The sequence below is a fragment of the Schistocerca americana genome, chromosome 8, assembly GCF_021461395.2.
Source record: "Schistocerca americana isolate TAMUIC-IGC-003095 chromosome 8, iqSchAmer2.1, whole genome shotgun sequence".
Lineage (NCBI taxonomy): Eukaryota > Metazoa > Arthropoda > Insecta > Orthoptera > Acrididae > Schistocerca > Schistocerca americana.
In genome coordinates this window covers 227,156,672-227,178,379 of record NC_060126.1, presented here as the reverse complement: position 1 = coordinate 227,178,379, position 21,708 = coordinate 227,156,672, and positions in this window count along the sequence as shown.

Below are 21,708 nucleotides of genomic sequence, written 5' to 3'. Positions count from 1 at the left end.
GCGTAATCCTAAACTCAGATTGGAATATATTTATCGCAAGCATCGCCTATACAGGAGTGGTCGTGGTGAGTTTATAATAGATTCTGAATGTGAAATGATTTGGGTGAAGTTGAACATCAAAGATGTCTCAAACAAGGTAATCGGGTGCCCTTTTAGTCCTCCTATGCCAAGGATTGTTGTGACGAAGTGCTTCAGAGAAAATTTGGAAAATATGGCGGATACGTTTCGTGAACGTGATATCGTAACGGAGGAAGATGTCAACTTGAAAGCCGTGAAAGGGTGTCATGCGATTAAAACTGGTACCAGAGACAGAGATTTGTGTGAGATTTTTCTGAATGTCCTGTCTGAAAATTATTTCGAGCAGCCGGTTTGAGAACGGGCTCGTGAAAGGAACGTCTTAGACTAGTAACTAACAGAACTGATCTGCTCGAGGGAAATAAGGAGAGGAGGACATTAGCAACCGCAAGGCTGTGACAGCGCGAATGACTACGGGCATTACAATGAGGTTTTAAGAAATGGCCGGCCTGGGTGGCCGAGCAGTTCTAGGCGCTTCAGTCTGGAACCGCGCGACCGCTACGGTCGCAGGTTCGAGTCCTGCCTCGGGCATGGATGTGTGTGATGTCCTTAGGTTAGTTAGGTTTAAGTAGTTCTAAGTTCTAGGGGACTGATGACCTCAGAAGTTAAGTCCTATAGTCCTCAGAGCCATTTGAAATTTGAATTTAAGAAATGTGGGAAAAAAGTAGTTTTGCTTAGAACACGATACAAACTGCAGGGTATCTGTATAGTCAGCATTAAATACTCAGCTTTCAGGACGAAGAGGTGGATCAAAAATGGATCAACTGTAGAGTATCGTAGAATTCGTACTGAGCATGGTTGTGAGGGACGGAAAACACTCACCGTCGTCCACTGTATAGGGACATAAGGAAAAGCCCCAACAAGCTACGACAAAAATTTAAAACCAACGATTATAATCACTAGCGCGACCGCTGTAAGCGTCGGAAAAGATATATTTTGCTACGCTGGAGGGCGAATGACAAATGATGGAAACTCCATTCAATTTTTTTGTCAATTATTTAGAAGTGTCTGTCTTTAGTTCCCGTGGGGAGCAGACGTATTCTTGTGAGAAGTATGTAGTAGACATTGTGTTGCCTGAATAATAATTTTTATGGAAATATGAAGTGTGAGAGTTCTTTTTAGTGCAAAACCACGAAAGTTTTCTTTTCTTCCACGCATTATGCTAATGTCATGTCACTGTAGCTGCCTGCATCTGAAGAGGAAGTCCGATAAAAATCATTATTGTATTCACGGTCAAAAATGAGTAGTAGTTATGGCGGAAGAAGAAGCATATATCCAAATCACGTAAATCTCAACGGCGTAAAACAAGCAAAATCGACGTAAGTCCACGCCTCCACTGACTTACAATTTACAAGATTTGTAAATTAAGACTGCGTAATTAATTCGATTAATAATACTAATAAGAACACACACACACACACACACACACACACACACACACACACACACACACACATACACATATATATATATATATATAGTCGTCATGACGGCAAAGCCAATTTGATCAGATTTAAGCGAAGTCAAAGTCTGTTTGAGAAACAGAAGATGATCGACACCAAAATGAACGTAAGAAGAGCAGTTTGAAAGTTGCCAACCAATCTGACTAATAATCATAGCATGTATTTATTCGCCAATACACAAGGAAGGGTCAATCAGAAACTGATCCAGCTACCGAACCATCGCTCTCATAAGCCACGCAAGCAAAATTCTGCTCAACATCCTGAACCAGCGTTTGAAGCTATACATTTACCCTTAGATATCCACAGACAAGCTGGTTTTGTTGAAGGAAAAGGAACTCGTAAACAGACACTCAACATACGACAAATAATCGAGAAATTGCTAGAGTTCTGTATTCCTGTCGTCATCTGCATCCTTGACTATAGGAAAGCCGTTTACTGCGTTGTCTGGTAAAAGTTGTGGCAGGTGCTTGCACAGTTCGGTGTCCCGCCACACTTGACAGCACTGATCAGAGGTCTATACGACAATCACCTCGCCGCTTTGCAGACAAGTGCTCGCGTGTCCGGTTTATTCACTGTATCAAAAGGTGTCAGACTGGGTGGTGTACTATCCCCCTAACTGTACAACATCTATGCAGAACATTTCATTAGGAATACTCTTACGTGCGACTGCTACGGTCGCAGGTTCGAATCCTGCCTCGGGCATGGATGTGTGTGATGTCCTTAGGTTAGTTAGGTTTAAGTAGTTCTAAGTTCTAGGGGACTGATGACCACAGCAGTTGAGTCCCATAGTGCTCAGAGCCATTTTTTTTTAATACTCTTAATGGTTGTAGTAAAGACATCTCATTTTGTGGTAGAACTATTAACAACATCCGATTTATGTAAGTCTGCAGGCTTTCGTGGCCGTTGTCACTGAAGTTAAAATCTTCTGGGTTATTAGGCCGCGCCACGTTTCTTCTAAAATGATCAACGTTTCGACCCCTCTGCTGGGATCCTCAGGATCTTCTGGTGTCCACTACTGCTAGAACACTAGCAGAGGGGTCGAAACGTTGATCATCTTAGAAGAAACATGACGTGGCCTAATAACCCACAAGATTTTAACTTCAACATCCGATTTGTTGATGACACCACGATTTTAGCCAGCAGCGAAGACGAACTTACTGAGCTACTGACAAAAGTAAAGGACATCAGTCTGTCATACGGACTGAACCTCATTCTGAGCAAGTCCAAACTCGTGATAATTGATCGAGGAGTACAGGTTCAGCTCACAGGTCGATTAAAGCAACTGGAAGTCGTCCATTCTTTCGTATAACTTGGGCCAACCATCTATGCCAAGGGAAGCTCTGAAGATGAAATAACAAGACGGATCACGCTAGTGTGAGTAGCTACGAAGCAGCTCACCAAGATCTGGCAGAAAAGAGCAATAACGAACACGAGAAATATCTGACTTGCTAAAACACAAGTGTTTTCCGTCATCTCTTACGTTTGCAAGACATGGACAGCACAAAGCAGGCACAAACAGCGCATCGATGCATTTGAGCTCTAGTGTCGGCGCAGGATGCTGCGCATAAAATGGACTGGAAGAGGAAGAAATGTGTCCGTTGTTGAGCAAGTTGGAAAAAATGTCACGGAAGGGGAGTTCGAGGGTAAGAGACCGAGAGTAAGAGTAGCGAACAGGTGGAGTGATCAGATCAAGAAGATCTTGGGTCTACCTCTTCAGAGGGTTCTAACAGAAGCTCATAACCGTCAAGGTTGAAGACGCTGGGCTCATGGGGTCACGACACTCAGCAATGAGCATAACAACTCGTGATGATCCACTCTAAGTTGCCAGAACCTGATCTCTGAAGGTTCACTCGTTCTCGACGTACTATATTTTGGAGAGCCTGTCTTAACGGCACATTAGAAACTTATACGCCTGCCTGAAGGATCTATCGAATGTGTGGCTACCAGCGTAATGAAGCAGCTGCGCTACCTGAAACGTGAATATTCAGTGGTATCTACATCTACATCCATACTCCGCAACCCACCTGACGGTGTGTGGCGGAGGGTACCTTAAGTACCTCTATCGTTTCTCCCTTCTATTCCAGTCTCGTATTGTTCGTGGAAAGAAAGACTGTCGGTATGCCTTTGTGTGGGCTCTAATCTCTCTGATTTTATACTCATGGTCTCTTCGCGAGATATGCGTAGGAGAGAGCAACATACTGCTTGACTCTTCGGTGAAGGTATGTTCTCGAAACTTCAACAAAAGCCCGTACCGAGCTACTGAGCGTCTCTCCTGCAGAGTCTTCCACTGGAGTTTACCTGTCATCTCCGTAACGCTTTCGCGATTAGTAAATGCTCCTCTCTGAGCAACCACGCAAGACGACAGATTTGTGCACCCACACTCTCAACGATAATGCGACTATAAACATCACCCCCAGCAATTTTAAGATGTCGGTTCATGATTTCCCCGTTGGAAGAAACGGAAGAACAATTTTTACTCGTGCAGTAATTCTCACGGAAATGACACGTTACAACACTAAATTGCAGTAATAAACGAAAGCGCATAGTTGACCGTTGTGTCGCGATGATGATAGTCTGCATTCGCAGTAAGGAGCGGACGTGTAGTGCAGCCACAGAGGCTGTTTGGGAGGGCGCTGGGCTGCCGGAGCGAACACCAGGCCGCTATTTGCATATCTGCGGCGGCCTCACGCGACGTCCGCTAGCCTGCCTTATCTGTGGCGCCATCCTGTGCCCGAACGGCGCACGCAGCCCGCTGTAAACTAGAGGCGTGTCCTTGAAGTGGGATGGTTCTCTCTCGCTGCCATCCGACACAGGGCTCCTAAATAGCACCTGTGTTCCGCTCCGAGTGAGCCGGTCAAATTTGGGTTGCAAATGAACAGCGTTGCACAAAGGTCATGCATGATATGTAGCAGGTGGAAAATCCTACAGAAAAATGGCATGCACTACCAACCACCAGACAGAAATATTGCAACTCACTTCCTTGCGCAGGAAAAAGAAGGGGGCACTACCATTTATCGCCAACTCGATGGCGAGATCAGTAAATACAACTCGCCAGCTGAGTTGGACAAAGAGGAGGAAGAATTTATGCTTAAATTTGATGAAGGTTCCCTGAACTTGCTGGTGAGGCTACATTCACTAAAGAGCTTATGAAAACTGAAATAATCAGAGGCAACAGCTCTCATCGAAATCGCAGCGGTGTTTAGAAAAGCGTTCTGGGAGTAAACATTCAAAATTTTCTAAAACAGCAAAGACTCAGAACCGTGCAGAGTTTTGTGACCAGAAAGGTCAGTGTCATGCGACGTTCAGACCAGTTAGACGATGTGAAAACAAAAAGCGATTGATTCTATGGCGTTTCGACAGCAACTAGCGCAATATTGGCATGTGAGTGAATTGGAAAGAAGCAGCAAATAGATTAACATACCGTGATAGTTCGCCTCGTATTGGACTAACTGCTCAAACAGATATGTGGGCAAGTATTACAGGTGGGTAACAAAAGTAATCGCTGCGACGATGGTATACTGCTCCGCACACTACTACCACAGGATGGAATAACTGCTTCAAATTTATGTCACTACATACAGAGCAGGTAGTAGCTGCTAGTTACGATGACGTACTCAAAAGTAGTGCCTCACAAATTTTTGAAAGCTCTTAAGGCTTCTTAAATAGAACAAATGTTTTTAACATTCTACATCTTTATTCTTCATGTCTACATGCTTATTTCTCAACATAGTCACCCTGGCGACGAACACATGTCTCCCAGCGAGAGACCACTTTGTTGATACCGTCACAGTAGAATTTCTGACTTTGTTGCCGGAGCCACAATCTTACCATACAATGAAACCTTTGACGACCGGATGTTTCAGCTGCCGAGAATTCTTCCGGGTTGAATGGCCGTGGTCCATCGAACTCTTCAGTCCCTGACGTTTCGTCCAAAGCTACGTTGGACACCTTCGGAGGTGCTCCCGGTTGTGCTGAGTCTTGCCGACTGACGAGCCGCACGTCGAAGAATGGCCTAAATATCGTGGAAAGTGGGCGTGGTCTGGATTTCACGTGATGGTATCGATGCGAGGATAATACATTTTTGGATTGGTCACATGGCAGAACAGCTTTAGAGGAATTCTTTTGTTATTTAAATAATATAAATCCTAAAATCCAGTTTATCACGGAATGGAGAAAGACAATGCAATATCCTTCCTCGATGTCTTCGTTATGAGACAGACTGATGGCAGCTTGAAACATAAAGTCTTTCGGAAGGTTACACATACCGACAGATACTTGCCTAAGGATTCCAAGCATCGTCCACAACAGAAAAGAGGTGTAATTAAAAGTCTAGTGGACAGAGCTAAAAGGATTTGTGCGCAAGAATACCTGGACGCATAGTTAAAACATCTAAAGCAGGGTTTTTAGAGGAATGGATACTCTAGTAATGAAATAAACAGAGTTTTGCGACCGAATAACAGGAGGCCTAAGGACAACGATAGGACACCTTTCATCAAAAAATTAACGGATCAGATCGGCAAGATTTTAAGGAAACATAATATTCGACCGATTTTCAGACCAACTAAGAAAATAGGCCAAGCACTTCGTTCCGTTGAGGATAAACGTCCCCCTCTGCCTACAAGTGGTGTATACAAGATTCCGTGTACATGTGGTAGGGTCTACAAAGGAACTACAAAGAGAAGTGTGAATACACGGTAGAAGGAACATAAAAGTCTTTGCCGACTAGGGAAAACAGACAAGTCAGCCGTGGCGGAACATGCTCTTCAGTCGGGTGATCACGTAGTGATATTTTCGGAAAATGAAGTTTTATGTACTACGACGAAATATATAAACATGGAGATAATTTTAACAGATAAGAAGAAGCCATGAAACTAACCGTTGTATCGACAGTGGCGCTACAGAATCGAAGAGAAGATTTTATCTTTGACGTACTATGATCGATATATTTTATCCGTGACAAGTTTATCTCCGCTATCACGTGAAATCCAGACCACGCCCACTTTCCACGATATTTAGGCCATTCTTCGACGTGTGACTCGTCAGTCGGCAAGACTCAGCACAACCAGGAGCACCTCAGAAGATGTCTAACGTAGCTTTGGACGAAACGTCAGGGATAGGAGAGTTCCATGGACCACGGCAATACAATCCGGAAGAATTCTCAGCAATCACAATCGTACCTCTGCTTGCACCGATTCATCAAAGTTAAGTCCTCGAAAGTGTCCTTTAAGTTCTTTAATAAGACGAAAATCGTGTGGGGCCAAGTCGGGAGTATGCGGAGGATGATCGAGGGCAGTGAACCGAACGGATCGCTTTGTTGCTGATGTCGCAGCGCTCGTGTGTGTTCCGGCATTGTCATGCTTAAGGAGAGGGTACTCCATATATGGTCCAACTCGAATTTGAAACTCGGTTACAGTACGCTGCTTCTCACACACTGTCATAGTTACGAGGGTCACTCCAAAAGAAATGCACACTATTTTTTTAATCCATCTTTTATTCTAGATGTTTGAAAGTTTTACAGTGTGTAGATACATCCTTTAGGAACAATATTTTCATTCCTCCACACAATTTCCATTCCTCTCAACTGCCTTACGCCATCTTGGAACCAGCGTCTGCATACCCGCACGGTAAAATTCTGGAACAACCTGTTGGAGTCACTGTGTGGCAGCGTGCACTAGAGAGTCATCATCTTCAAACCTTGTTCCACGAAGAGAGTCTTTCAGTTTCCCGAAGGGATGATAGTCACATGGAGCCAGGTTAGGACTGTAAGGCGGGTGTTTCAGCGTTGTCCATACGAGATTTGTGATCGCTTCCATGGTTTGTTGACTGATATGTGGCCTTGCATTGTTATGCAACAGCAAAACATCCTGCTTTTGTCGATGTGGTCGAACACGACTCAGTCGAGCCTGAAGTTTCTTCAGTGTCGTCACATATGCATCAGAATTAATGGTGGTTTCACTTGGCATGATATCCACATGCAAGAGTCCTTCGGAATCGAAAAACACCGTAGCCATAACTTTTCCAGCAGAAGCTGTGGCTCTGATTTTTTTTTCTTGGGTGAATTTGCATGATGCCACTCCATTGACTGCCTCTTCGTCTCTGGCGAAATGATGGAACCATGTTTCATCACCTGTCACAATTCTTCCAAGAAATTCATCTCCACCATTCTCGTACTCTTCCAAAAGATCGCTGCGTACCGTTTTTCTTGTTTCTTTGTGAGCCACTTCCTTCCCCTATCCCAACGTAGCGCGACAATTCGTTCACTGTGATGCGTGTGCAAGCAGTCACCAATTCGTTAACTCTCTGCACATTGTCTGGAGTGTGTGCAGTACGAGGCCTGCCGCTGCGAGGAGAATCCTCAATATTGCCGTGTCCACTTTCATCACGTAACCTGCTTGCCCGCCGACTAACTGTACAGCGATCGACAGCAGCATCTCCATACACTTTTTTTAACCTCTTGTTGATGTTTCCCACTGTCTCGTTTTCACAGCACAGGAATTCTATGACAGCACATTGCTTCTGACGAACGTCAAGTGTGGCAGCCATCTTGAAGACATGATGTGATGGCGCCACTCACGGGAACAGGTTGAATTAAGTTTCAAAGCAAGCGGGAAGGATGTATCTATACACTGTAAAACTTTCACACATGCAGAATGAAAACTGTATTTTTACAAAAATAGTGTGCATTTCTTTTGGAGTGACCCTCGTACATTACACACCGTTGTGCTACGCGCTAAAACTGGGATCCCTCTACCAGCGGCGGAGGGCTGCAAATATGTAGATATGAAGAATAAAGATGTTAATAACGTTTGTATCATTTAAAAAACGTTAAAATGTTTTCACGAAAAAATTCGGTGGCATTAACAATTCAACACGCCCTCTTACGAGCTTTGGTTGCAATCTAGTAAGTGTCGATATTTATTTTGTAAGCTTTTTCAGTTTCTGACGCGAGGATAGTGGCGGTATCAGTACGGAACAGCGTCTCACTTCGCGTAGTCTCTTGCACAATGGTAGTTGTTCTTTCATTGTACCACTCACATGAAAACAATAGTTGATCTAAACGAACTGCTGATACTAAGCCGCACTAACAAGCTGCGAGGACACTAACGCCTATACCGTAGGAGAGACTGGGGTTGGTTAGAATAAGGGTATACTTACACAAAGCTTCTGTTTCCTGACACGGTGGAGCAAGGGCGCCGTCGTAGTGCTAGTGGACAGTGCATCTAATGAAACACCCTCCACTGTAACTTGTCTGCACGGAAGCGTCATGAGGGAAGGACTCGTGTCTCATCGTTTTACCGACAGGTGAATAGAATTTTTCATCGTTAATTTTTTTTATTCTGATAAACCTGCAGATTGGCTTTACGCCCTGCTGATGGCCGTTTTAGAAAGAGCGGCTAACTGTGATTGCATACTTGTATGACAACCTTATTGTTTCTGTTGTTGTTGTGGTCTTCAGTCCAGAGACTGGTTTGATGCAACTCTCCATGCTACCCTATCATGTGCAAGCTGCTTCATCTCCCAGTACCTACTGCAACCTACTTCCTTCTGAATCTGCTTAGTGTATTCATCTGTTGGTCTCCCTCTACGATTTTTACCCTACACGCTGCTCTCCAATACTAAATTGGTGATCCCTATATGCCTCAGAACATGTCCTACCAACCGATCCCTTCTTCTAGTCAAGTAGTGCCACAAACTCCTCTTCTCCCCAATTCTATTCAATACCTCCTAATTAGTTATGTGATCTATCTATGTAACCTTCATGTCCAAAATATGTATCGTCCATGTTTCACTTCCATACAAATACTTTTAGAAACGACTTCCTGACACTTAAATCTATGCGCGATGTTAACGAATTTCTCATCTTCAGAAACGCTTTCATCAGTTATTTTGATCCCCAAATAGCGAAACTCCTTTACTACTTTAAGTGTCTCATTTCCTAATCTAATTCCCTCAGCATCACCTGACTTAAGTCGAATCCATTCCATTATCCTCTTTTGGCTTTTGTTGATGTTCATCTTATACCCCCCTTTCAAGACACTGTCCATTCCGTTCAACTGCTCTTCCAAGTCCTTTGCTGTCTCTGACAGAATTACAATGTCGTCGGCGAACCACAGAGTTTTAATTTCTTCTCCAAGAATTTTAATACCTACTCCGAACTTTCTTTTGTTTCCTTTACTGCTTGCTAAATATACAGATTGAATAACATCGGGGAGAGGCTACAAGCCTGTCTCACTCCCTTCCCAACCACTACTTCCCTTTAATGTCCCTCGATTCTTATAACTGCCATCTGGTTTTTTTCTAACGTTTGGGATTTGCGGTGTCCATTTAATTTGTGATATCGCCGGGCGGCTACCTGGCCTCCATACCCACGACAACTCGCTTCCACACCTATCGCAACAAACCCTACATTATTTTCATTAAAAAAACAACACTTTCTGTAAAAAAAAAGGAATACATACATATCATCCTAGAAGAAATTCGCTCTTTCCCATAGTCGTTCCGTGCTAGCAGTCGAACCGCAGCCAAAAATGACGGTTTACAATTATTCTAACAGACACTTCCATCAAAGAGAGAGTCGTGGTGAAAGGCCAATAAGAAGAAAAAGACCATTAATGTCAAGAAGTGTGACAGGGCTATGGTTGACAAGTCTAAGAAGAAAAAGCTTCCCAGAAAACGTCGATTTGGATTTGTTTCTAAAATACGGATCACTGCATGTGAGACATTAGCTATGCCAAAAGTGACCACAGCTTGGACTGCCTTGATGATACTTCAGAGGCAAAAATACTTCTCATTGGCGAAGAGCTCTCACACTCAGCCTCGTAACAAGACGAGACGATGGTGAGAGTTTTCATTCGACTGTTCCCACGTACTCTGGGGACTGTAAAATTACACCAACATGTCACATCGAGCAAGTGCGGCAGCTAATCCCTCGCAATCTCGAGCGTCTCCTGATCGCCCTGGTCTCTATGTACGAGAATGACTTTCTCTTTGTGAAGTACTATCCCCGCCTGTAAGTCTGAAGATTGGCAAAACCGATGGCAATGAGATTCACGTGTCCAGTTTGGCCAAAAGGGGAAAAAACTATAGATGGCCTGTCGATGATGATCCAGATGAATACAACAGAAGTAAAATTGTGTGAAAATTGAAGCCACTTGTTTAAATAAACGAACTCTCAACCCCTACACTTATGTTTGATTTAAAACATTAAGCTAATTCTATTTGAATAACTGTAGACAGCTACAATAATAATCACCATTTTTTTATTTTTGAAGAATTCATTGTTTGTTCAACGTTTAAGTTCATACTGCTGTTTATACATTTGAGCTGATTTTTTTTTTTCAAGCGTTGTTTTTTCACACAAAGAACGAATTTATGAACCAATTTATTCTTCGAAAATAAAGTTACCTCACGTTCGATAAAATGAAATGTTTTTCTCAAAAACTGCTGTGTTCTGCCTACGTAACACTATGCATATCAGATTATGCCTGGTCGCCTCTTTGGGAATGCCAGCTAACGCCGCATCCGGGGTTAGTTGGCGTATTAGCAAGCTTTTGGGAAAAGCGTTTTTGGTATCAAATGGTTCTAAGCACTATGGGACTTAACATCTGAGGTCATCAGTCCCCTAGACTTAGAACTACGTAAACCTAACTAACCTAAGGACATCGCACACATCCATGCCCGGAGCAGGATTCGAATCTGCGACCGTAGTAGCTGCGTGGTTCCGGACTGAAGCGCCTAGAACCGCCCGGCCACAGCGGCCGGCTTTTGGGATCATCTAAAGATGTATTTAAATTATGGGGAATACATGAATTTGTAGTCAAAACTCACCAGAATCTTCCCAAGTATAACACAAAACAATAGAAAAACCAGAAACCGAAATCTATACCAATTAGCTGCGGTCTCCCTTAGACAACAGCGCAGAAACTCCCACGATGAAAGTACAGCAGTGCATCGTTTGCATTGCCGTTAGATATCGTCCAGTCAATGCCAATAAATATGGGGGACTATGATAGCACATTAAAGTATTCAAAGGTCGTACCTAGTTAACAATGAGTCTAGTGGTATAACATCCAAATGTGGTTTCCTCAAGCTCTTAAACAACTTTTATGCAACGTTTTCTACGTAGATTTACCAAATTTTCTAATTCTGTAAGTTGGTTTAGTAAAAATAAAGCATTATTGAAAAATATTTCTTAAACGAATATAATGATGAAAGATTGTGCATACAACAAATTAAATATATCATTTTAATAAACGCATTTCAAACTGTATAAACTTTTAAAACAACATTTAAATGTACACAAAATCTTTATCTTGTTATTTATAGCAATTATTGTACACTGCTTCCAGTATGATGTGTAATAGAGAACCGTTTTTATTTGCTCCTCATAAACTATCAACAGTGCATAAATTATTACATGGAAATAAAAGAAAGCGGTATATGGTTACCTGATCAGAAAATAAGTATTTCCAGGAATGGTGTTATTATTATAATTTCTCTTTGCATTTCCCCGCTTTAATCAAAACAAACTCTATGAATATGTCGTGGACGTAAAGTTCAGCAGCTGTCCTGTGGTCTGTCGATAAGACAGCTACATTTGACAGTCTGCTGTCACCCATATTCGATCATAAGTAGTTATTGTTCAAATGTGTGTGAAATCTTATGGGATTTAATTGCTTAGGTCATCAGTCTCTAAGCTTACACACTACTTAACCTAAATTATCCTAAGGGCAAAAACACACACCCATGCCCGAGGGAGGCCTCGAACCTCCGCCGGGACCAGCCGCACTATCCATGACTGCAGCGCCTAGACCGCTCGGCTAATCCCGCGCGGCATAAGTAGTTATTGTATGATCTTCAATTTATTGAAACTGCGTTCACAAAACGCTGCCATCACTTTCGTTGTTGTAAGCGTCCTCAGAGCTGTTTAGATGTTTTGCTATGTACTTCTTAACCCATACTTCGAAAAAAAAAAATTAATTTGTCCAAATGCTCTTTACCAGCTCTTTTAACTGGAATCACAAGTTAGCTATGTTGTTAACTAGATCCGATGTATCAATATTCATACTCACTTGACACCAAAATCAGGTGCACAGAGCTTTCATTTAAGCCGGCCATAATGGCCGAGCGGTTCTAGGCGCTACAGTCTGGAACCGCGCGACCGCTACGGTCGGAGGTTCGAAATCTGACTCGGGCATGGATGTATGTGATGTCCTTAGGTTAGTTAGGTTTAAGTAGTTCTAAGTTCTAGGGGACTGATGACCTCAGCCGTTAAGTCCCATAGTGCTTAGAGCCATTTAAACCATTTTATGAGCTTTCATTAAAGTCGTTTCCTGATGGGAAATTAAGGTCAAATGAATTGTTACGATATGCGTGGGATCAGTTTCCCGTTTCGCTTTTTCTATTGGCCGTGCGGTTTTAGGCGCTGCAGTCTGGAGCCGAGCGCCCGCTGCGGTCGCAGGTTCGAATCCTGCCTCGGGCATGGATGTGTGTGATGTCCTTGGGTTGGTTGGGTTTGATTAGTTCTAAGTTCTAGGCGACTGATGACCTCAGAAGTAAAGTCGCATAGTGCTCAGAGCCATTTGAACTATTTTGAACTTGTCCTATTTAAATACTCTGAATCACTGTAGCTCAAAAAGTCTTCGTGCAGCCTTCAGTCGACAGACGCGCGAAAAATTTGGAAACTTTCGATCAAATAGCATATATAGAGTGATAAGAAAGAGACTGAAAAGTTTAGAAGGATGTTGTAGAGTAAGATGTACTGAGAAATGACTGTTGAGGAAAAATTCGCCAACTTGTGCCGTTTCCGAGTCAATTTTCATTGAAGTTAGCCTGTCAGAATGTCGCGTGCGCAAACTCAAGCGGCTCGCCAGACATGGCGTCGCCAAACCTATTCTTCGTTTGGTTTCCTAAATCCAAACAAGACAGCGATACAAAAATTGAACATTGGACGGTAGGAAGTCTCCTGCGCCATGACCTACACTGTGAGATCACCTGACACTAATTGTATCAGCTGGTGACTACCGTGTATATCTCGGCATCCGGTAGCCGATCTTTGAGATCATACGATGGCGTAGGGAAACAGCAGCAAGAGCTCCACTGAGCTGCGTCAACGGCAACTGGGTGAATCAAGCGCACTGTTTCCACGTAAGCCACGTTGGTAGTAAACTTATGTTCGTTAGTAGCTGTCCCTTTAACACACTAGTTGGATGAAATGCCAATCACGACGGGCATTTGCACTCGTGGGCCAAGGGAAAGAATTCTCCTTGTAGGCAGGTTGGAACACGAGGGGTAGGAAAACAAATCTACCTCTCCCGGTTAGTTCTTAAACCGGCATTCTTTGCATTTCTTTTTTTGCCCCTTTTTGCGCCCCCTTTGCGTTTGTGCTCTTGACGGGGGCCTATCTCGCCATCCTCTCGTTGCAGCCCTGATACTACTGATGGCTCTTTGCTAGCGTGCTTCTCTCCTCCTTTTTCCGTGGGCTATATGCCTTCAACTTAAGATCACAGATGTTGTCGGGTGTACTACAGTTGGGGGTAAGTGCCTCTTGAATGTTGCATTATTGCGAAGTGGTCGACATTTGTTGAAAAACATTGGTGCGACTGAATCCTGAGAATGTTCATCTTCATTATTGTAAGACGAACGTTGTTGTCCCTTCAGTTTCCTGGAATGTAGGCAGCTGATAGTATATTCTGTGAGTCAAGTACGACAAAATTCTTGTTCAGTCCGTGATGACAGACGCTTGTGTGCTTGTATGATAGGCACAGCCTCTGCTGCAAACAAAGTCGTTTTCTGTTTCTGTGCGAACATAAAACTTTGAACCTTCCTCCGGCGCAATTAGTTTCTATCTTTCATAGTTTGTCTGTAATAAAGAACTGAAATATGTTCTTTCTTTTTGAATCACCCTGTAGAATGTTATATGTGGGATGATGAATAGATTACTGGAAAAGCTGATGAAACATCAGCGACAGACGTCTTCCTGTTCATCAGTCATTACAATGATAAAATTGTCAAATATGCAATCAACGGCTGTGACAAAACCTTAAGTCTATTATGGGAGGATTAAGGTATAAGCTCGACACTATAATATTAGATAGAGTTGGCGATAGATATATCTTAGGAACAGACTGCGGACTTTTCGATTAAAACCTATACTTCCCCGAGTTCCTAGTTGTAAATAAACTCGCACTAATGCGTTTCATGACTGATTACACTCTTTTTTTTTAAAGGAGGTGGGGGAGGGCGGGGAAGGCAGAGCGATCAAGGGTCGTAACCCGAGGCCAGGCCACAGTGTCCCCCTCGTCCGTCAAGGAATCAAGGAATCAGGGATGGGAAGGAGAAATCTTTTGTGGGAATTATTATTTATGTATTTACTTTTATTTACTGTTTTTAATACATTCTTAATGTGGTTTTACTTTATACCACAACAAAAATAATGTATCTAGCACCGCATCGTGCTCTGAGAAAAAGAAAACAATATCTCGGCACGTTCCTACACCGAGGTAATGTATATGGGGAAAACGAAAAAAAAGTGCTTCATACAGGATGCAGAAGGGTGTGTCGCTACTCTCCTTACACTTCATCATCCAGGTACGTCTTCACGTATATCATGTTATTCCACCAAAGCACTCCGTGTACAGGCCTCAAGTGGCCCATCGGGACCATCCGACCGCCGTGTCATCCTCAGATGAGGATGCGGATAGGAGGGGCATGTGGTCAGCACACCGCTCTCCCGGTCGGTATGATGGTTTTCTTTGACCGGAGCAGCTACTATTCGGTCGAGTAGCTCCTCAATTGGCATCACGAGGCTGAGTGCACCCCGAAAAATGGCAACAGCGCATGGCGGCTGGATGGTCACCCATCCAAGTGCCGTCCACGCCCGACAGCACTTAACTTCGGTGATCTCACGGGAACCGGTGTATCCACGGCGGCAAGGCCGTTGCCCCCTTATTCCACCAAGAATCGAACTTAGTCTTGTCAGCTCACTCAATGGGTATCTTCTCCTCCCTGTTGATGATCCAGCTGCGTAGAGGGTCGCGTAGGGCACTCCCTAAGTAATTAGAAAAATACTGTCTGTATTTTGGGTTCCGTACGATCTTGCAATGACGTTCTTGTAGGTAGTTCCAAAAGTCGAATACATCTTTAGGTCCATCGTGAAATAAGTAGTGTACCGCATGCGCACGGATCGACGTGACAGCGTTGCTCTTGGCGCGCGGGAAATACTGTTGATCCGGAAATAGTAGAAACCGAGGTGTAATGTGTTCCGGAGTCACTCGTAGGAAATACGACAAGATTTGTCGCACCAAGCGCCATACGTCTTCTGCCGCGCCACATGTGAGACGGTGTTCGTCCGTGTCTGGTATCCCGCAGTCTACGCAGAGAGGGGATTCCGCCATGTTTATCTTGTGGAGGCGTGATCGGGTGATCTGTTTACCACTGACTGTGATGTACCATGTGGATCGGACGGTTGTGTCCAGTGGAACCGCGTGAATCGTCTTCCACACCACCTTCCAATTAACCTGAGGGCTTTTGGTCTCCACGATGTTTGGTGTGCGCCTCTGCTGTAGGACATGATATATATCCCGCGCCGACGCCTGTTTCGTCGGTGGTACTGCGATACGGACATAGCTGTGTTCAATGCAAAAGTTCCCGAAGTAGTAGAAGGTTGGAGGTATGTCTTGCGTCGTCAGTGGGGGCATAAGGGAGGGCGGAGCTAAGGACTCCAACAGCAAACCTGTCAAACTTTCCGGGTGGTGGCGCCACAGCTTGATGTGTGAGCTGACACCAGCTCTGTCGTGGACATGGACTAGACCAAGACCTCCCCTTTCTGGGGGAAGGGTCAGTGACTCATAACTGACTTTGAAGAGCATGCCTGTACTGACGTAGGCTCCGAATGCCGCTAATAGACGTCGAGCCATCAGTAACGGTATTGGAAGAACACGCGCTGTGTGTGGAAGGCGCGATGCGAGGTAAACATTGACGAAGTGTGTCCTTTGGAGAATGTCGAGGGTCCGCAGACGAAGGTTGAAGATCTGGACCCGAATTTGTTGTAATAAGCGGCGGTAGTTAAGAGCCGCAGTGCGCCGTATGACGTCGTGAAACTCTATTCCGAGACATTTGATAGTGCCACGAAGCTGTAGGGGTTCGACACACGCTGGGGTCAACCCGTCTCCAATGGCCACGGCGACCGATTTGGCGACGTTGAGACAGCTGCCGGAAGCCACACCGTACATGGTAATCCATTCTAGTGCTCTGTTGACATCGTCGCGATTGCGGTACACGAGAATCAGGTCGTCTGTATATGCCGTACAGCGAAATGTGACGTCACGTAGGGTAAGACCGGTGAGGCGTTGACGGAGGCCACAGAGGAGCGGTTACAGTGCCAGAGCATATAGTAACGTCGACAAGGGGCAGCCTTGACGCACGGAGAGGAAAATCAGGTGGGACTGCGAGAGACGCCCGTTAACGAGCACTTTGGAGGCTGCCCCTCGGGGGAGGCGCATCACGACGTCTGTGAATTGCTGTGGGTACTGCATGTGCTGGAGAACGGACGTTAGGTACGCGTGATCCACTCGATCAAAAGCTTGGCTAAAATCTAGTGATGCCAGCGCTCCCGGGATGCGGCGTGCCCTGGCTAGGGCTTTTAAGTCACGGTATCGACACAGTGCTGTGTGGATGTTGTTGATACCCCCTAGGCAAGTCTGATCTGGCGAGAAGACGTAAGGTAGGGTCGGTCGTAGACGGTTTGCTACTAGTCTGGTGAATATCTTCATGTCGCAGTTGACGAGTGTTAGCGGGCGGTAATCTTGTATTCGAGCCCCATCTTTAGGTTTGTGAACCGTTATAATTATTCCTTCTACGAAGGTCGCAGGGAGCGGCACCGCGGGGGACATAAGCTCCCGACAGATGTCTGTTAACTTGGGAACCAGTAAATACTGGAAAGTTCTATAAAACTCTACAGGGAGCCCGTCGGGGCCAGGAGACTTATTCGCCGCTCCTTTACCGATAGCGTCGATAACTTCGTCTTCCGTAATGTCGTTCAATAATTCAGTTTGTAAATCCTGTGGGACAATGCCGTAAACCAGTTGTGAGACTGCTATCACCGTCGTCGGGTCGGAACATTGAGCAGAATAAAGTCGTGCGTAATGGTCGAAGAAGGCTGCAACATTATCGCGTTGTGTGGTGTGATGAAGGCCGTCCTCAGTGGTGATGGCATGTATCAGCGCCCGTCTTCACAGTGTACGTTCTCGGATGACGTGGTACATGGTGGGTCGTCCCGTTGCGAGTCTGTCTTGTGTTCGCGCTCGGACGATCGTCCCTTCGGGGTGTCGGCGCATATGGGCTACGATCTGTGCTTTCGCACGCTGAACTGTCAACTGTCGTTCCGGTGTGGGTGGCAAGGAGACGCATTCGCGAAGGGCGGTGAAATAAAAATCAAGGGTCTGCCGCCTCCAAGCAGCAGTCTCACGACCATACGTAATAAAGGTTCGCCGTAGGGCCGGCTTGGCGCAGGTTAACCACAGACTAATCGACGTAGGATACGTTGGGAGGCGGCGGACGCACAAACTCCACGTGTCTTCGATGGCGCGTCGACAATCCGGAGAAGCGAGATGAGCAAGGTTAAATTTCCAGGGATGTCGGCTGCACCACACCCATTGGCGACGAAGGGTGACGGCACATATATAGGCCTCGTGATCAGAAAGGGCTACTGGCCACACCTCCGCGTCACTCACCGTTGCCGCGAGAGAACGGAAGACTGAAATCCTATCGATGCGACTAGACGAGTGAATCGTGAAATGGGTGTATCCCGGTCTGTTTCCTCGGACATGTTCCCATGTATCTACCAGCTGGAGATCGCCGATGAGTGTCCCAAGTTCGGGGCACGGTGAATGGCGTGGCAGCTGATCTTTAGGTGCTTGGGTGCAATTGAAATGGCCCCCAGAAAAAGCGGTGCTATTCCTTCTGCGAAGAAGAGCGATCGGTCACGACGGTGATTCGTTCTGGAAGGGGCGTACACATTGATAAACCGGACGCCTTGCACCGTTACGGCCATTCCTCTAGCGTCGGGGAGATATCGGACTTCGTCCGCCTCGAGGCCCTCTCTGAGGAGAATTGCGACTCCACTGTGAGTTGGCGAGGCATGGGACACATGAGCCGTATAACCATACATATCCGGGAAATCGGCGACGAAGACTCCTTGGAGAAAGACAATGTCAACGTCTACTGCATTGAGCATGTCTTGGAGCAGCGACAACTTCGTACGTGTCCGAATGGTGTTAATGTTGATGGTCGTCAAGCGATAGGTCTTTAGATCGTCTCTTGCGGTGGGGGCCGCCGTCAGTGTCGCCGTAAAAGGTGGGGCCTGTGATCTGCTGGCCGCGTCCGCGCCGTCATCTGTTGCTACTCGGGAGGGGCCGAGGTGTGGGAGGAGAGACCCCTCTCCTCATCCACCACAGCGGCCATAGAATCGTCTTCAATGTCATCTGCCCAAGGTCCGTAAGTTGACGGTGGCTGCGGTAGAACACTTGCGGGCTGAGTGACTAAGGGTGAATCCGCAGTTGTTTCCGGTTGTGTACCAACGGCGGGCGCTGTGCTGGCCATCCGTTTGTCCGAGAGAGCGGAATCGGGTATGTCAAAATCAGACAAAGTGACAGGTGAGGGCGATCTCGTGTCATCCATTTTCCTCGTCGTTTCATCGGCCGTCAAGTGGAGAAGACGTCCGCTGGAGGCAATCGTCTGAGGGTGTGCGACGTCGCTTTTTATGTTTTATCGGTGACCTTTGTTTGCGGACGTGGGTTTCTGTGTCCGAAAGAGTTTGTGGTTCCCGTGTAGCATCCCCCTCAGGTAGAAAGGCAGAAGTCGGTACAACCCTAGCGTCGAGTTCCATTCTCTCGTCCGAATCTTCATGTGGAGTCGATGAGCGGCGTTCTTCAACCTCTGCAGACACCGTAATGGTGTTGGTCAATCCAGGACCGGTGACAGGTGCGCATTCTAACGCTTCCTGTCTTCCGGGGGGGTTGTCGTCTGTCATGACGGTCGACCGTGTCACCTCTGCGTAATTGCGGGGGAGGGCCGTGAGCGTAGGAGGTGGTGTCGTGTCATGCAATGGAAGTTGTGTAACCCGACGTTGAATACACGCCGAGCGCACATGACCCTCCTGGCCGTAACCAGAACAAGTACGAGGTTGTCCGTCGTACATTACTATTGCTCGACAGCCACCTATGACTAAGTAGGACGGCACATGTTTCTTTAATTCAATTTTCACTTGTCGGACGCCGTTGAGGACCTGGTACGTCTCGAAGGTGTTCCATTTTTCGGCCACGTGGCTAATTACCGTCCCATAAGGGCGGAAAGCTGAGGTAACGACGTCCGGTGGTACTTCGAAAGGGAGTTCGAAGACTCCTAGTGTGCGTAATCCTAGTCCAGCGTGGTCAACAGTAACCTCTCCGATGTAAGCATCGGAGTGTTTGAACTTGAGAGTGTTCGCGCATCTGTTCACAACTGCGTGACATAACTCGTTATCGACCATCTTGACGTAAACGACGCTACTTGTGATGGATAGGTGAATACCGATGATGTGCTGTGTTGGTATTTGAACTTCGTCACGGATGAATCGTTCGACTTCAAAGGCTCGTGGTCGTGCGTAGTCGGGCTGGAAGCTGATCTTGATGGTAGCTTTTCTGTACGAATGAGCCATGGCCGCTCAATGTTCACGGACGCGAGTATTAGTGCGGCGAGGAAGTAAACAAACTACGCGCGCTCGTGACTCTGCGGGCGGGACGTAAACAAGACGTCCTCGCCGCTCACCGGCCGAAAGCAGACTGAACTCTAAACGGTCAATTCAATGGCACCTGTGTTACGCCTATATTAGTTTTAAATTCTTAAAAGGTACATGTTTGTTTAATGCAGGGGCGTCACAAGACGAGGGGGGGGGGGACGACGACTCAACAGATAGAGTATACATATCACGGGAATGTAAAAGGGAGAAGTTGACAAATTTGGGACTTAAACTACTTTTAGGAGCATTCTCGGTGCCTCAGACCATATATTTCAATGGCACTTAAAGCTTCAAAGCTTCTAAGGCGTTCCAATTTGTGCCTGGATTAAAACGTTTATTATTATTACTAAGTGTAAAGAAGTTATACAATATTAACATTTAAATTCCTTGACAGTGTGTGTATGACTATTATGCGTTATGTCTTAAGCGACTGTGGAAACTATTTCAAACTGAATAATTTTTCAAACTAAATTCTGCTTGATTTTTATTGAAAATGTAAACGGACAGCTTATTACATACGTGATTTTACTCAGTTTATTGTTCTAGCCTTCAAAATATATTTAACCCTTTAATGCATACTGTAGCTGATAAGCTACAGACCTCATTTCTTCGATTTATTCCATATAGAGAAACATTTTCGATCAAATTCGTTATGTAGCTAAGTGTATACACTCCGCTGCAGTTTCTAGTAGTTCTTCATAGCGATCATAGATGGCAGGACGAGCTGAAGCAGTTCGACAGTGAGCTGTGTGGACATACTGCCAAGTGTGTGTTTTGGCGGAAAGTTGAGGTGTGTTTTTGGTGTTTGTGCACTGATTTCTGGGTTTGAAAATTACTTTTTCATTTTGAAAACGTAAGTAGATATGGTGTAAACAGTTAATTCGAGTGTCTTTGCAATAGATTTGAAATGAGGCCTGTTTTTGTGTATGTAGCTTATCAGCTACATTTTTCATTTACTGCATTTCAGGCGCTGACGTAAAAATGTCTCGAAAGAGTCAAGAAGAAATGCTTATGGAATGGTTAGAGATTCCACTAAGCAGTGATGACGATCTTGAGTGTTTCTCTGACGATTCCATTCAAGATGAGACATATGTTGCTCCAGAATCTGTTGATTGTGATAGTGACAGTAGTGACGAAGAAAGTCAAGTACCAGTAATTAGGACTGAAGATGTTTCTGGAACAAGACAATCTGATGTTATAATGAAGGAATCGACGTCACAGTTGTCTGATAATGCTCTGAAACTGCCATACAGCAGCAAAAATGTTACCAAAAACAGCAGGAGTGTGGTTTGGAAAGATAAACAGTTGATTATTCCCGAACTGCAGTCAAAATTTCATGGCAATACTTCGTTACCAGAAGAAGTAATAAACTTAAATACTCCATACCAATTC